Raw genomic sequence first — 12947 nt, forward strand, 5'->3', positions numbered from 1 at the left:
TATATATATATATATATATATACCACATCTTCTTTGTGGATATATATATATACACAATGGAGTACTATATGGCAATGAGGAAGAATGAAATATGGCCATTTGTAGCAAAGTGGATGGACCTTGAGGGTGTCATGCTAAGCGAAATAAGTCAGGCAGAGAAGGACAGATACCATATGTTTTCATTCATAGGCCTAACAGGAGAGACCTGGCAGGGGACCATGGGGAGAGGAAGGGGGAAAGAGAGTGGGGGAGAGTGAGGGACACAGATCAAGGGAGATTACTGAATACTGAAAACAAACCATTGATTGAAGGGGGAGGGGGAGGGAGGGAGGGGGTGATGGTCATGGTGGGGGGCACTTGTGGGGAGAAACACTGGGTGTTATATGGAAACCAATTTGACAATAAACTATTAAAAAAAAATGGAACCGGAGAACATAAAATGGAAACTAATGTATCATAGGAGGAAAAAAAAGACTAAAAGACTGATTTACTATAAATGTTTGACTTAAAGAAAAAAAATTAAAAAAATTAAAAGGTTTTTAAAAACGTAAAACGTATTCCAAAAATTAAAATGTGAGATACATATATATACACACACACACACCATATACACATGACTGGAGGGCTGGAGGATGGGCAAAGTGAATGAAGGTGTTCAAAAGGTACAAGCTTCCAGTAATAAAATAAATGTGTCATGGGGATGTAATGTACAGCAGAGAGAATAGAACTTAGAATTTCTCATCACACAAAAAAATTAATTTGTAACCATGTTCCATGACATATGTTAACTAAACTTATAGTAATCACTTCCCAATATAGACATACATCAAATAATTATGTCATGCACTTAAAACTAATACAATGTCATATGTCAACTATGCCTCAATTTTTAAAAAGGGATCACATTTGCAATAGTATCCATTACAAGACTCACATAGATCTAAGTGAAAACCATATGAAAAAAAATCCTCTAAACTTTACATGAGGGATGCAGAAAGAAATCCCTAATTTAGCAGATGTATATTAACTTCCCAATGAAAGAGGCTCTGTAATGTAAATATATTATATCCTCCCCCTGTATCTATGTCTATATCTCATGCAAATAGAGGTGGATGTCATGTCTTTAGTGGCAACTTGTAATATTTGATTCCCAAGTTCTTGTGGAATAATAAAATAGCCAAAAACATTTTGAGGAGATAGTAAAATAGGTCTGTTTGCACTACTATATGCCAAAAGATGTTCTAAACTTGCAGTAGTTAAAAAAGCATGGTACAAGACCAAGAGCTTTCCCCAAAATAATTACTGTGGGAGAGTGGAGTTCAGAAAATGACCTGCAGAAACTGTATGGAAATATTAAACGTTGAAACGCTGGTTGTAAATGCATGATCTTATCTCAAAGATAGTTTATCTCTTTATATTGTGAACAGAAATTCGCATTATTTTGTCAAATTACTTTTGTGGTGTTTCACTTGTTGCTTAAGTGTTGTCTTATTTATGAAGGTAATTCTTATTCTCAGTGAAGACTAATCAAACAATGCAGATTTGTTCTCTAAACCTTGACTTTGACCCTATGTCACAAGCATCCTTGCCTGTTTTAGAAAATCACCCACAAGTGAGACAGCCTTTGTGGAGGGTCAGGTTTCCAAAGCAGAAGTTATAGCCACTGTTGGGGCAAGAAAAAAAGCAAAAGCAAAAACAAAACAGAATACCATTTGAATGCATTGGAAAGGACTACTGAATTATAAGCTGCAGTACTGGGTGAGGAGACCTAAAAGAGGCTGGGACAGTAACGGATAGGACTCCCAGAGGACATTAAAGAAACATAGATCCTATTAACTGCATTGTGAGCTCCAAGAAGCCCACTCATGAGCCAAGAGAAATGCCTTCTTGTAGTACACACTGACGGGACCACAGAAAGCCCCAGTATTCAGTCCACCTCACATCCTTACACACACACACACACACACACACACACACACACACACACACACACACCTTGTGGCAGGCTCCCTGTACAACCTCGTGCTGGCAGTGAGAGGGACATTTGGAAGGAGGCTAGGAAACATGTGCAAAAAATGGGCCCAAATCTGTGGGGTAGGGAGAGAGCACAAACATGAGCTACAGGGCCAACTTGTGGAAAGGAAAGGAAGACTAACAGCACCTGGTCTAGTGTGTTGAAAGACCAAGAGAAGGCCTATGAGCTTAAGAATTCTGCCACAAGAGGGAGCAAGAAGTGTGGAAAAGTGGTGTCAATGGATCTGAGGAAGCTTCACAATCATTAGCAGGGCTAGTGGGAGGTATTTCACTCCTCAAGACAGTAAGGACTAGAGAAGGTTACTGACACATCAAATGTAGATAGCAGTGCAAAACTTCAAGAAATATTTAAAAAATCAAGGAAACATGACACCTCCAAAGGATGACAATCTTCCAGTAACTGACACAAAGATATGGAGACTGGCAAGGTACCCAGTAAGTAAATCAAACTATCTCTTTTGAGGAAACTAAGTAAGCTACAAGGAAACACAGAAAGACAGTTAATTGAAGTCAGGAAAATAATATATGAACAAAATGAAAATTTTAAGAAGTAGATAAGAATCACAAATAAAAAAATCTGGAGCTGAAGATTACAGCGAATGAACTGAAAATTGTAATAAAGAGCATCAACATCAAATAGATGAAGTAAAGGAAATAATCTGTGAGACAGAAGACAAGAATTTGTTGAAAAATTTTTAAATGTTTATTTATTTTTGAGAGACAGACACAGAGAGAAAGAGAGAGATAGAGAGACAGAGTGTTAGCGGGAGAGGGGCAGAGAGAGAGGGAGACACAGAATCCGAAGCAGGCTCTAGGCTCTGAGCTGGGAGCACAGAGCCTGACGTGGGGCTCAAACTCAGGAACCATGAGATCACGACATGAGCAGAAGCTGGACACTTAACTGACTGAGCCACCCAGGCACCCCATGAAGAAAGGAATTTTGAAACTATCCAATCAAAAGAGAGAGAAGAAAGAATAACGAAACAGTGTGAAGAAAACTTATATGATCCAAAAGATAACACCAAAAGAATGAACTTGAGAATTATTGGATTTACAGAAGGAGAAGAGGGGGTGAATGGGGCAGAATGGTCATTTAAAGAAATAATGGCTGAGAATTTCCCAAATATAGGTAGAGATTTGGATATCCAAGGTCAGGAAGCTCATAGGTCAACAAACAAACTCAACTTAAAGAGATTCTCTCCAAGACACATTACAATAAACCTACCAAAAATCAAAGACAAGGAATCTTAAAAGTAGCAAGAAAAAAAAGGGGGGAACACCAACAAGGATATCAGAAAGTTTCTCAACAGAGATTTTATAGGCCAGGCGAGCATGAGATAATATAGTCAAAGCAAAGAAAGAAAAATAAAACCCTACAACTAAGAATACACTATCCACCAAAGTTCAGAAATGAAGGACAGATGAAGACTTTCCCAAGCAAACAAAAGCTGAGGGAATTCTCCACCACTAGACCTATGAACTACCTTACAATAGATGTGGAAAGGAGTCCTTTAAGGTGAAATGAAAGGACATGAGTTAGTAACATGGAAACATACAAAAGAGTGGTGAAGGTAAGTATGTAATCAAGTTCAGAATATACTAACACTGTAATGTGGTGATGTACTAACCAGCTAAATCTAATATAAAAATTAAAACAATAAGAGTATTAAAAGTAACTGTAGCTACAACAATCTGTTAACAAATACACAATCTAAGTGGCAAATGGTGACATCAAAAATGTAAAAGGAGAAAGGAAAGGAAAGCTTTGTATGCAATTGAAGTTAAGTTGTTAGCATAAGACTGTTAAATCTATAAGACATTTTATGTCATTTTCATGAGCAAAACCCTACAGTAAGTTCACAGAAGATAAAGAGAAGGGAATCAAAGCATACCACTATATTCAGTAGACTGCCTTTTTGTTTTGTTGATGGATTCATTTATTGTGCAAAAACTTTTCCATTTTGATTAAGTCACATAGATTTTTGCTTTTGTTTGTTTCCCTTGCCTAAGGAGGCATATCTCCAAAATGTTAGGACTAATAGTCAAAGAAATTGCTGCCTATGTTATCTTCCAGAGTTGTATGGCTTTAGCTCTCATATTTAGGTCTTCAACTTACTAATGTAACATTGTGTGTCAACTATAGTCAAATTAAAATTTTTTAAATAAGAAGACATGAAAAGTAAAAAACCTAAGAAAAAAAGCATATCACTACAGAATGTTGTCAGCTCATAAAAGAAGGCAGCCAGATAGGAAGAAAGCAACCAGAAAACCATTAATAAGATGACATTTATAAATAATTCCCTCTTAAGTTATAAATCAATAATTTCTCTAAGTGCAAATGGATTATATTCTCCAATATCAGATATACAGTGGCTGGATGTATTAAAGGAAAAAAACATGCTGCCTACAAGAGACTCAGTTGAGCTATAAGGACACAAATATGTTCAAAGGTAAGTGTCAGAAAGAGATATACCAAGAAAGTAGAATCCAAAATTGAACAGGAGTAACTATACTTATACAAGCCAAAAATCATAACAAGACACCAAAAAAAGGTCATTATAAAATCATCAAGTATTTAATTCATCAGAAAGATATAGCAATTGTAAATATACATGCATCCAACATTGGGGCATGTAAACATATTAAGCAAATAGGTCTGACAGATCCTTCAGATACTAATAGATCTGAAGAAAGAAATAGATAACAACATAATAGTAGGGAGATTGATTACCCCACTTTCAACAGTGGACATATCATATCATTCACACATAAAACCAATACAAAAACCTTAGATTTGAACAATACTTTAGACCAAATGGATCTAACAGAACATACAGCACCAGATCAGCAGAATAATATATTCTTCTCCATTAAAAAGAGAACATTTTGCAGGACACATCATACAATATGTTACAAGTCATGTCTTCGCAAATTTATGATTCAGAGTATACCACTTTTCTAGCCACAGTAGTACAAAATTAGAAAGAAAGAAGACTAGAAAATTCACAGAAAAATGGAAATTAAACAACATGCTCCTTTACAACCAATGGGCCAAAGAAGAAATCAAAATGATTATTTAAAAAATATATTGAGGAGCACCTGGGTGCCTCAGTAGGTTAAGCATCCGACTTCAGCACAGATTATGATCTCCTGGTTCTGGGGGTTCAAGCTCCACATTGGGCTCTGTGCTGACAGTTTGGAGCCTGGAGCCTGCTTCAGGTTCCGTGTCTCTGCCACTTTACCACTCATGTTCTCTCTCTCCTCTCTCTCTCTCTCTCTCTCTCTCTCTCTCTCTCTCTCTCTCTCTCCTCTCTCTCTCAAAAATAAATAAACCTACAGAATAGGGGGAAATATTTCAACTCATATATCTGATAAAGGGCTCATATCCAACACATATAAAAAATTCATACAACTCAGTAGCAAAAATTCCCCAAAAACCTGATTTAAAAATGGGCAGAGAACTGCTAAGGATTTACCCAAGGGATACAGAAGTGCTAATTATTAGGGGCACATGTACTCCAATGTTCATAGCAACACTGTCAACAATAGCCAAATCATGGAAAGAGCCTAAATGTGCATCACCCAATGAATGGATCAAGAAGATGTGGTATATATATACGATGGAGTATTACATGGCAATGAGAGAGAATGAAATATGGCCCTTTGTAGCAAGGTGGATGGACCTCGAGGATGTCATGCTAAGCGAAATAAGTCAGGTGGAGAAAGACAAATACCATATGTTTGCATTCATAGGTCTAAGAGAAGAACAGGAGAAACCTAATGGAGGACCATGGGGAGGGGAAGAGGGAAAGAGAGATGGGGAGAGAGAGGGATGCAAAACCTGAGAGACTATTGAATACTGAAAATGAACTGAGGGTTGAAGGGGGAAGAGGGGAAAGAGGTGGTGGTGATGGAGGAGGGCACTTGTGGGGAAGCGCACTGGGTGTTATATGGAAACCAATTTGACAGTAAACTATTTTAAAAAATAAATTAAAAAGGAGAAAAAAGTGGGCAGAAGATTCAAATAGATATTTTCCCCAAGACATACAAATGGCATTAAAAATATGCTCAACGTCATTGATCAGCAAGGTAATGCAAATCAAAGCCACCATGACATAGCACCTCACACCTGTTTGGTGACTATCACCAAAAAGACAAAAGAGAAGTGTTGGGGCAAGGCAGTGGAGAAAAGGGAACCCTTGTAGACAGTTGATGGCAATGTAAATTGGTACAGTCACAATGGAAAACAGTATGGGACCTTTTCTAAAAATTAAAAATACAACTACCATTTAGTCCAGCTACCTCACTTCTGGGTGTATACCTAAAGGGAATAAAATCACAATGTCGAAGAGGTATCTGCATTCACATGTTCACTGCAGCATCATTCACAATAGGCAAGAATTGAAAATAACCTAAGTTCTGTCAACCGATGAATGGATAAAGAAGATGTGTTATATATACACAATGGCATGTTATTCAGTCATGAGAATGAAGGAAATTCTGCTGATTTCAACAAGATGCATGGACCTTGAGGACATTATGCAAAATGAAATAAGGCAGACAGAGAAAGGTAAAACCCACATGACATCACTTATATGTGGAATCTAAAGAAAACAAACTCATAGAAATGGTGAGTAAAATGGTGTTTACCAGGGGATAGGGGGTGGAGGAAATGGAGAGATATTGGTGAAAAGGTACAAATTTTCGGGTATAAGTTGAAAAAATTTAGGGAATCTACTGTATAGCATCATGACTATAGTTATTAATACTGTAGTATACACTTGAAATTTGTTAAGAGAACTCTTAAGAGTTCTCATCACAAAAAAAGAAAAGGTAAGTAGTAATGTGAGGTGATGCGGTAACCCCAGGGTGGTAATCATCTCTCAATATAGAAATGTATCAAATCCACACATCATACACTTTAAACTTAATGTTGCATCTCAATTATGAAGTTAAAAATTAAGTAAAAAGCATGGGTTACCTGACACCTAAGAATTGAATTTATGTCTACTAATACACAAATTTTGATATGTAGTCTGCTAAGCGAAATAAGTCAGGCGGAGAAGGACAGAAACCATATGTTTGCACTCATCGGTGTAACAGAAGAACAGGAGAAACCTAATGGAGGACCAGGGGGAGGGGAAGAGGGAAAGAGAGTTGGGGAGAGAGAGGGATGCAAAACTTGAGAGACTATTGAATGCTGAAAATAAACTGAGGGTTGAAGGGAAAGGGGGAGGGGGGAAAAGAGGTGGTGGTGATGGAGGAGGGCACTTATGGGGAAGAGCACTGGGTGTTGTATGAAAACCAATTTGACAATAAACTATTAAAAAAAAGAAATTTGATTTTGAAAGCTAAGAAACACTGAATTCAGACATTCAAAATCATTTGAATCATTGTAAAAATATTTAATACTTCTTTTACTGTGAACTATGTATTAAATTAAATTTCCAACATTTAAAAAAATTTTGATGTGTAGCCAAACATAAGTAATCTCTAGTGGATCTTTCTCTCTCTCTCTCTCTCTCTCTCTCTCTCTCTCTCTCTCTCTCTCTCTCTCTCTCTCTCTCTCTCTTTTTGTTTTTGATTTGTAATTAAATGTCCATTATGTATGATATGGAAACAAATAAAGCAAGAAAAAATTCAAAAACAAAATATACAGGCAAAGACCTGAATAGATATTTCTTTCAAGGCAATATTCCAATGCTCAATAAGTACATTAAAAGGTGCTTAGTCATTAAAGAAATACAAATCAAAACTACAATGGGATGCCATTTCACACCCAACAGGATGGATATAATAAAAAGACTGACCGTAACAAAAGTTAGAGAGTAAGTGTAGAAATTGAAGCTCTCCTATGTTGCTGGTGGGAATGTAAAATGGTGCAACCCCTGTGAAAGACAGTATGGCAATTCCTCAGTTGGTTAAACATAAACCTCATAACTCTGTAATTGCATTCCTAGCTATATACTCCAAACAACTGAAAACATAGGTCCACACATGAACTTTTATAAAATTGATCATAATAGCAATATTTATAATAGCTAAAAGATGTAAACAACTCAAATGTCCATCACCTGAGTAACAGATAAACATAGTTGTATATTCATACAATGGAACATTTTCATACAGAAAAAAATGAAGTACTGATACATGATAACATCATGGGTGAACCTTGCAAACATTATGTTAAGTGAAATAAGCCATCACAAAGACCACATATTGTATAATTCCATTAACATGAAGTGTCCAGAATGGGCAAATCTATAAGACAAAAAGTAGATTAATGGTTTCCTAGGGCTGGGAGTTGGGGGCAATGGAGAATAACTGCAATGGATATGAAGTTTCTTTCAGGGATGATTAAATTGTTCTAAAATTGATTGGTGACGGTTTCACAAATTCTGCAAATATACAAAAAAGCCCACTGAATTGTACACCTTATGAGGGTGACTTTTATTGTATGTGAATTATATCTCAATAAGAAAGATATATGTTTAGATATTGATAAGCATTGATAAAGTGACTCTCCAAAAAGGCAGTACTAATTCACAGTCCTAGGCATGGCATTGAATGGCATCCATTTTTTTTCATCCATCACATCTGATGTTGTTAACATTTTTTAATTCTTCAAATTTGATTGGTGGAATATGAGGAGATGTTGGTGAAAGTATCCCTTACATAAACAGTAAGGGTACACAGCTGGTCCTCCCTTGGATCCTTTCACAGGTCAGGCCCTGGGGATACAGAGATGAGTGAAGCTCAGCTACTGCCTCAGGTCCCAGACTATAGGGTACAATAAATAGGACAATAATAACAGAGAGGGATGAAAGAGTCTTTGGGGCTCTGAGAGAGCTCAGGCTGAGCTCAGTGTTAGGTGACAAATTGAGGTCAATGAAGATTGCCCAATGGAGGAAATCCTTAAGTGAGTAAGGAAAGAAGTTAGCCAGCACCAGTAGCCCAAGAAGTCCAAAAGAATAAGGGGAATTTCTATAGGTTCAGGTAACCAGACCCAGCTTCCAATTTTGTGCATTAGTGGAAGTCAAGATCAGCCACAGAAGGCAGACCAGAATTAGAAAATCATGGTCATGCATGATCCAGAGCACTTTAATTCCGTTTTTAAAAATCCCGATGTTCATTGAGGGATAAGACTGAATCCTGAGTAGCCCTTCCAAGTTCTAGCCATCTAGAATGCACCAGAATATATACAAGGCATTATCTAGAGCTTCCGAAAAGTTACATCTGCCTTCACCTCCAGAGACTTGGGTTAGGAGATGCCATTGACCCCACAGCTCAGACCTGTGAAGTTGGAAGCTTTAAGTAAGAAGAGGAGCCTGAGGTGTCAGTTAGCATCTTAGGGAAAAGACACAATGGGAAGCCACATGGCAAAGATCCCCCCAGTGCAACAGTGCCCATGGTGTTTCTACATCAAGTCTTTCTGGCTGACATAGAAGGCAGCTGCGACTGTATCAATCCCCTAAATAGCATACCATTACTGGCTGTGAGAGCCAAACTGCTCAAGATTTCATGTTATGCATGGGGAAACAGGTCTGAATGGAAGGAGGAAGAGATTTATCTGAGCCTGAACAGGGAGTTGATGGCTCCCCTAGTTTGATGGAATGAGAACAGGGTTATTTGTGGTTGGATGGTGAGTGAGAAGTGTGATTGGTACTCATAGATCAAACACATCTTCCTCTGGAGCCCAGACGTTTCAGAGGCAAAAGGCCTGGGAAAAGAGGGAGGTGGATGGATCCAAATCGGTCATCATGGCAAAGAGGGCCTGAAGTAGTTCAGAATAGCCAGGATACAAATCAACCAGCACTAGCATTTCTGTGAGAGTAAAATGTATGATGCTGTGTGTGTGTGTGTGTGTGTGTGTGTGTGTGTGTGTGTGTGTGTAAATCAGCCTCTCTGGTAGGTGATAAATAGGGAGTGGAGGGCCTAGGCTGTGTTTATGTTTGTGGGAGGTTGCTACGGAATACAGGTGAAGTCTTATTGCTACGTCTTGCTCCATTAAATCCCACCATTTCCACTTGAGTTTCTGGTGCTGACTCCAAGTTATGGCTCCTGTTTACCCACTGGATTGGCAGCAGAGTGGTGCCATCATAGCCAAGGGTCTTTCTGAGCACTGTCCTGATGTTAAAGTGGGAGTGGGTCTGGAATCTGACAGCAGCTGCAGCAGCTACATCCATCTCTATGCCCTTGGCCAGACAATATTCCTTTCAGGAATGCAGAAAAGCCTTTGGCACTTTCAGGAAGACTGCTCTCAGCCCAGACTTAGGAAACATCCAGCTTCTGATGGGCAAGAGGCTCTGGACTCCATGGTGGAAGAAACAAAAAGGATACTGTTCACCATTGTCCCAGATCAGAGGATATAGACACAATAAAGGCTTAATGAAAACATGCTCATTGACTCATTCTTTCAATATATATTTATTGGGTCCCTGCTTTTATAAAAGTCCCTGTGTCAGGTACTCAATCGTTCAAGGAACAAGGCACAGCTCCTTCCCCAGAGATGAGAGTCTGGGGAAGACATGAGACAGTCATGCAAACCAACCCTCCTAAAGTGACTATTTAACATATGAAAAGTTTTGGTGGGGGAAAGAACCCAGTACATTAGTGTGCACTACCAAGGGAGAACGGGTGACCAAGGGCTGGGGAGATCTGATAAGAAGGAAGGATTTTTTTTTATAGGGGCAAGACCACTGTAGACCAGAAGGACAAGTGGAAGGCTGAAGAGGGAAATAGTAGTTTCAGAGGAGTGCAAAGACCCTGATGCAGAGCATAATTGAAAGCTCTTCTTGAGGAAGGAAGGCAACTTTTAGACATGCTGTAGAGACAGATGAGGCTGTAGGAGAGAAACAGAGTCTAAATGTTCAGGTACAAAGTCTGAGGAAGGTCCTAGAGACAAAATCCTAAATAAAAGGGGCTCTTACAGAATGATCTGGGCCTTCTAAATGCATAACCTCTAGGGAATAATGTAGAGGGCCACCTAAACTTGAGCTGTTCCCCCGAAGCCAGTGACCAGAGACTGTCTTCTGTGGCCTGGGGGGCCTAGAGATCAGTGTGCATAATGAGAAGAATACTGATGTAAGTTTATCTCAAACAAAACAAGGAAAAAATGAGGAAATGCTGGGTATTTAGTAAATGTAAAATGAGTGAGAAGAGATAGAATTGTGGGGATGGGATCAAGGAAATAAGCAACTGAACTAGAGGAAGGGAAGGAGGTAATGACGAAGGTGGGGACACAGAGAGGGGAGCAACAGTGGAAGGAGGGAGGGAGAGAGGGAGGATGTGAGGAGGGAAAGAGAAATGCAAATATTTCTTCCTTTGTATAAGGAATATAGCCTTCAGCTGGACTACTTCCCTCCCACAAGAATTTTTTAGAAAAGAATCCACTCTAAGATGCCTCCCTTTCTAGAGGACAAACATTTTTGTACTACTTGGTAGGAACAAATTTTCACCTAGGTTTTGTTTTGTTTTGCTTTGCTTTGCTTTGCTTTGCTTTCGTGTGTGTGTGTATGTGTGTGTATGTGTTTGCTCATTTGTTTTCTTTTGAGTACTAGAACCCTCCTAGATCACTGGAGAGTTCCTGAGAGGTGGCTGCAAGGTCCCAGATCAACTATGTTAATACTCATGACTGCCATTTACTGAGGGCCTATAGTATATACCAGACATTTTCTCATGTTAGTTTTTTTTTTATATATTTTTGAGCGTGAGAGAGGGGCAGGGGAAGGGAGAGAGAGCATGCAAGAGCAAGCATGGGAAGGGCAGAGAGAAAGGGAGAAAGAGACTACAAAATAGGCTCTGCACTATCAGTGCAAAGGCCAACGTGGTGCTCGAACCCAGGAACTGTGAGATCATGACCTGAACCAAAGTCAAACATGCAACCGCCTGAGCTGCCCAGGCACCCCTCACTACTCTCATCCCCCACCCTGATGGCTGTCACTCAGTCATGGCCCAAGAGCCAATCTTTTTGAAATGTATGAAACCCACACAATTACTCTCCATCAACACAGTCCTATCCCAACAGTGGCTGAGAAACAAGCAGTATTGTTCCAAGGCACAGGACTACCAACTCATATGGCTAAGTAGTGTGGTAACTCCCTCTCCCCAACACCACTCTCTCCCAACATCCCCACCAAAAGAGGCAAATAATAAACCACAGGAGATGCTGGTGTGGAGAAGGACAATAAATATTGTGGAGCCAAAGGAATCACATGTGCTACATTTATTTTCAGACTAGTGACTGAGAAACTGGGAAGATAGGGGCATGTGGCAGCAGAGAGGTCTTGATTAGTGTTAATGGGTGTGTACGGGTCCTGTGATCTCAGTTTCTGAGTTTCTGGTATTCTCCCCTACAAAGGCAAAGCAGAGTGACAATTGGACCCTTGGGAGCTCTAGGGCAGTGAGGCCTGGCCTCGGGCTCTCTGGGTCCAGCAGGAAGGGGAGGTTGCGCTGGCTTGTCTGTGAGCAGTGAGAGAGGCAGAGGCTGGCTCTGACCTCTCACCCAAAGCACTTGGTGAAACATGCTAGGGCTCTCTGGAGCCAGTTCTTCCGGGCCAGCCTATGTCATTGAATGTGTTCTCCATGTTGTTGTCAAAATACATGAAGGGCACTGTGTCTTCAGCTGAGCCTGTTCTGTTCTGGGAAATAGAGAAAAATCATTCTGGCCAGGACTGACAATCATTCTTCTTTCATCAAATGTTTGTCGAGGGCCTACTATGTGCACACAAGTCTCAGTTCTCGGCACTGGGGATACAAGAGTGAACTCTAGAGACCTAGATCCCAGCCCTACTGGAGCTGATGATCTGTGACACTGGAGGGAACTCAGACTCACCAGGTCGGGACTCAGCAACGGCAGGCTGCCAGGAAAGGTCAGGTTTTCTGTGAGTGTGATGTGCATGTTGTGTGTGAAG

Source organism: Suricata suricatta, chromosome X (genome assembly GCF_006229205.1).
Source record: "Suricata suricatta isolate VVHF042 chromosome X, meerkat_22Aug2017_6uvM2_HiC, whole genome shotgun sequence".
NCBI lineage: Eukaryota > Metazoa > Chordata > Mammalia > Carnivora > Herpestidae > Suricata > Suricata suricatta.